General features: G+C 42.9%; 1 long non-coding RNA gene across 1 annotated transcript in view; it reads left to right on the top strand.

Moving 5' to 3' along the window:
- The window catches only part of LOC116086991, a 3667-nt gene extending 549 nt beyond the window's left edge, over positions 1–3118 (top strand). The window contains exon 2 of the long non-coding RNA XR_004117218.1: positions 2920–3118. This is a non-coding gene — a long non-coding RNA (uncharacterized LOC116086991). The remainder of the gene's footprint in view (positions 1–2919) is intronic.
- Positions 3119–5575: the final 2457 nt, after the last annotated feature.

The following is a 5575-nucleotide window of genomic DNA, read 5'->3' as shown; positions in this document are numbered from 1 at the left end:
TTTTTTGTTTTGTTTTGTTTTGTTTGTTTTTCTCTGTATAGCCATGGCTGCCCTGGAACTCACTCTGTAGACCAGGCTGGCCTCGAACTCAGAGAAATCGGCCTGTCTCTGCCTCCCAAGTGCTGGGATTAAAGGCGTGCGACATCACTGTCCGGCAAACCTTTTTTTATTATTACAGCCATGCTTTTAAATCCCAGTGTTCCGAAGGCAGATCTCGGAGAGTTTCTGAACTTGTGTGGAAATCAGGACATGTAGTTTCTCTTTGACTATGTGGACCTGGGGAGTTTACCTTAAACTCCTAATCCTCCTGCACACACACTCCACCCCACCCCCGCAACTGCTGAGATTACAGGTCTGCACCAGTATACCTGGTCTTTTAGGGCCTCTTTAAAAAGAGTGGGCAAAAGAGAGAGATGGCTCCATGAGTAAAGGTGTTTGCCACTCAACAATGCTAGCCTGACAACCTGAGTTGTGGAAAGACAGAATAAAGGCCACAGAGATGTCCTCTGACTTCCACACTGATACAGATGGCATATCTACCCACAAACATATCACACACAAATAATAATAATAGTAATAATAATAATAATAATAATAATAATAATAATAATAGGCATATCCACCCACATACATATACACAATAATAATAATAATAATAATAAATAAAATAAATAAATTTTAGTTTTGAGAGAGTTGGAGATGTCTCAGTGATAGAGTACTTGCCTAGTATACCCTTGATTTAATCTTTAGCACTACTAAAAGAAAAAGAACAAAAAATATACTTTCACAAGGCCATTCTTTTTTTTTTTTTTTTGGTTGGTTGGTTGGTTGGTTGGTTGGTTTTTGGTTTTTTGAGACAGGGTTTCTCTGTGTAGCCCTGGCTGCCCTGGAACTCACTGTAGACCAGGCTGGCCTCGAACTCAGAAATCCGCCTGCCTCTGCCTCCCAAATGCTGGGATTAAAGGCATGCACCACCACTGCCCGGCTCACAAGGCCATTCTTGACCAACCACTCTTTTCTGTTGCTAGTTTTGGGGTTTTACCTCCCATAGTCCTCTCCATCTAGACTGTCTGCTTTTCCTTTACTTCACTTGGCTATGTCAGAACATAATAATAATCACATAATAAGTATTTGTTTGGCCTAGCTATGATCCCAGTACTTGGGGGGCTAAGGCAAGACTCAAGGATTACCACTAGAAAGAACCTTTCTCAAAAGGGGGTGAGGTGGGGTAGGGAGGTGGCGTTCTTTATTTGTTTGCTTGAAGTAGTAATTAAATAGTCTATTGGCTCGAAACTTTTTTATAAAAAAAAAAAATGAGAGAGAAAGAGAAAGAGAACTTGCCATGGAGAGGCAGAGGAATCTCTGAGTTTCAGGACAGCCTAGTCTACTACAGAGTGAGTTCCAGGATAACCAGGGCTACACAGAAAACCCCTGTCTAGGATAGTGGGATGACTCAGTGAATAAGGGCTCTTACCCAACCCATATGACCTGAGTTCAATCCCCAGGACCCACATGGAGGAAGGACAGAACTGATTGCCAAAGGTTGTCCTCTGACCTCCACAAAAGCACCATGGCATTTTTGTACATGGGGGAGGGGGGGCGAGCACTCACACACACACACACACATAAATAAATTTTAAAGGAATTGAAAGAACTGGTGGTATGTGCCTGCAATCACAGCACCCAAGAGTTTGAGGAAGGAGGATTGCTGTAAGTTTATGGCCGGCCTGGGTCACACAGTAAAGGCTACATGGTAAGATAACTTAAGTAAATCAATAAGCGGGGCTGGTGAGATGGCTGGGCGGTTAAGAGCACTGACTGCTCTTCCAGAGGTTCTGAGTTCAATTTCCAGCAACCACACAGTGGCTCACAACCATCTGTAATGAGATCTAATGCCCTCTTCTGGTGTGTCTGAAGACAGCTACAGTGTATTTACACACATTAAATAAATAAATCTTTTTTTAAAAAAAGGTAAATCAATAAGCAAAAAATATTGTAAAGGAATCTCAAATTCAGAAAGTTTTAAGAACTACTGTGACCTGGAGCCCAATGGCTGGTTTTTTTTTATGTGTTGTCAAGCCATTGATGTTGATCTTATCTAGACTTGAAGATGCATATGCTGACACATCTAGAATTACATTACCACCTTAGACCTTGTCCCTGAATTTGAGACAATATATTCAGATCCCTGATATCTTTCTATTTGGCTCTGATACATATATCAAACTTATATGACCACATATCAAAACCTGCTTTCCTGATACTTCTCCAGGCTTGCTGACCCCACAGCAGGGGCTATCACCTTAGTTAGAAACTCTGATCCAGAAACCTTGGAGTTGGTCTGGAGAGGTGGTTCATCAGTTAAGAGCATTTGTTGCTCTTATAATGCCTCAAAAGGCATTAGACACATATGTGGCACAGATAGACACATAGATACATATGTGTCTAAGCATAACATTCATGCATATGAAATAAAATGTAGTTTTTAAAATCCTGGGATTATCTTTGATTATTCTTTTTCACACTTTTCATTTGATTACTTCAAAATATACCCAGAACTCACTCATCCACTAAGTCCAGTCAGCTGTCACCATCTCTGGTAAGTTTCACAGAAGATTCCTAACCTCTCTCTCTCTTCCGCCCTCGCCTTGCTCATTGTAGCCTTACTTCAGCAGCTTGAGTGACCCTGTAAAACTTAAGTCAGACACTGTCACCAACTCTGTCCCAAACCTCCAGTAGCTCTTGCCTGTCAGAGAAGAAGCCCAGGTCCTTATAAGGGCCTCCAGAGCTCACTTGCCCGCACACACTTCTCTGACACAGTGGCCTCCTTACTATTCCAGGATAGGCTCTTGCCTGAGGGCCTTTCTTCCTGGAATGCTTTCCTCCTAGTACCAGCCTGACTCACTCTTCCTCTGCCAGGTGCTCAAGCTTCTCAAATGAGGTCTGTCAACCACTTCATCTAAACTGCACCTCAACCGCTGTGTCCAAAACCTACACTGCATCTAAACTGCACCTCAACCGCTGTGTCCAAAACCTATCATCTGCGTCATGTAAAATTATAATTTTGAATACGAATTTGTAATTGCATGTATGATCTATAAAGCCACATATATGATAACAGATATGGTTCCCTGCTTTTTTTTCTGACTTCCTTTCACTAAATGTTAAGCCACATGAGGACTAGAATTTTTATTTAATATGTTCAGTGTTATATATCGTTGGTACCTAGATTAGTACTTGGAACATAGCAGACCCCCTCGATAAACACTTCCTGAGTGAAATGTACAGAAGGGGATAGGATGAGTTTTATTCTATTCCAGGGGAATGTGCCTAGGAATAAGAAGCAAAATACAACTTAAAACACTAGCCCAACCTGACAGTGGTGGCGCATGCCTTTAATCCCAGCACTTGGGAGGCAGAGGCAGGCGGATTTCTGAGTTCGGGGCCAGCCTGGTCTACAGAGTGAGTTCCAGGACAGCTAAGGCTACACAGAGAAACCCTGTCTCAAAAAAACAAAAAGCAAACAAACAAAACAAAACAAAAGCACTAGCCCAGCACTTAGGAGGGAAACATTCACGAACAGTCTAAGCTACAGAGTCAAAAACCTACACCAAATACAAAACACGGGGTGGAAAAGATGATTCAGAGATGAAGACGACTAGCTGCTCTTCCAGAGATCCCAGGTTTGATTCCCAACACCCACATGGTGGCTCACAACCATCTGTAACTCCACTCCCAGAGGATTGGCACCTTCCAGACACCAGGCACAAGGGTACACAGACATACATGCAGGTAAAACACTCATATAACTAAAATAAAATAACTTTTAAAACACAAACAACGCCGGGCCAGTGGTGTCTCAAAAAAACAAACAAAAAAAAAAAAACCACAAACAACAACAAATATGTTTAGTACAAATAGTACAAAAAGGCATTTTTGTTTTGTTTTTCGAGACAGGGTTTCTCTGTATAGCCCTGGCTGTCCTGGAACTCACTCTGTAGACCAGGCTGGCCTCGAACTCAGAAATCCATCTGCCTCTGCCTCCCAAGTGCTGGGATTAAAGGCATGTGCCACCACTGCCTGGCTACAAAGAGGCATTTAACAAATATATTTAACACAAAGATCATAAAGGGCATGATCATATTTTGGTTTTTAAATTTTCACTTTGGAAATTGGGAAAGATGGTACATGTTTAATCTCAACACTTAGGAGGCAATGGCAGGTGGATCTCTGTAAGTTCAAGGCTAGCCTGATCTACATAGTTCTAAGACAGTATGTTGTAGAACTATGTAAAGAGACTGTATTTTAAAAAAACATTTTTTTTCTAATTCACATTAGAAAAGATAGGGGCTGGTGAGATGGTTCAGCCATTAACTGCTCTTCAGGAGAACATGAGTTCAAATCCCAGTAACCACATGGTGTCTCACAACCACCTGTAAGGAGAAACAAATAAAGAACCTGTGCGCCAGATTGAGTGGGGCCAGAGCAAGAGGAAGAAAGGGAAGGGGGGAGAGAAAAGAAAAGATAGACAGGGCACATAATGTCTCATTTATGCTTGATGGTATCCATGTTTTTTGTTGTTGTTGTTTTGTTTTGAGACAGGGTTTCTCTGTGTAGCTCTGACTGTCCTGGAACTCACTCTGCAGACCAGGCTGGCCTCAAACTCAGAAATCTGCTGCCTCTGCCTTCCAAGTGCTGGGATTATAGGCATGCGCCACCACTGCCCAGTGCCACGTACTTTTTTAATGTTCCTTTCTCAACATCTAGGCCTTCAAAGCAGCATTCCCCTGTTCAAAATCCTCTGTGCTTCCTTCCAATCTCCTGTAGGCTTAGATTTCTCAAAACCTACTTTAATAAGGGTTCTTAAATGGTTCATCCTCCCTTCTAGCCTACTGACCAATGGGAAGGGCAGAGATGGTTAATAGGGCAAGGGGGGTGTGGACCTGTTCAAGAGTAGTTCTTTGGAGCAGTTCCAATCTTCATTGTCAGGATCTCAGCAGTCCAGTCCAAAAACATTAACCATGAATCAGCAGCAGTGGCTCAGGCCAGAAGAAACTGCAAGGCTCCACCCAATAGTCATGGGTCTGCAGATGTTACTAGAAGCATCTGGAATACAAAGTTCTTTGGCGTGTTTCTCTCTACAAAATCACCGCAAGCAAATATCAGTGAAGACCAGCAAAGCAATGCAAGGCATACCAATACGCTGTCTGTTGGGTTCTACGTCTATTCTTTCCAAACATCGTGTGGCCTCTGAGGTATCTGCTTCAGCAAAACATCCTCTCCTAAGACAGTGTGGTGGTTTATGTACACTTGGCCCAGGGGGTGGCACTGTTAGGAGGTGTGGCCTTGTTGGAGTAGGTTTGTCACTGTGGGTGTGGGCTTTAAGACTCTAATCCTAGCTGCCTGGAAGTCAGTCTTCCACTAGCGGCCTTCCGATAAAGATGTAGAACTCTCAGCTCTACCTGCACCATGCCTTCCTGGATCCTGCCCTGCTCCCACCTTGATGCTGATGGACTGAACCTCTGAACCTGTAAGCCAGCCTCAATTAAATGTTGTCCTTATAAGAGTTGCCTTG

Source organism: Mastomys coucha, unplaced genomic scaffold, assembly GCF_008632895.1.
Source record: "Mastomys coucha isolate ucsf_1 unplaced genomic scaffold, UCSF_Mcou_1 pScaffold13, whole genome shotgun sequence".
NCBI classification, from domain to species: Eukaryota; Metazoa; Chordata; class Mammalia; order Rodentia; family Muridae; genus Mastomys; species Mastomys coucha.
This window is presented reverse-complemented; position numbering and strand designations above follow the sequence as displayed.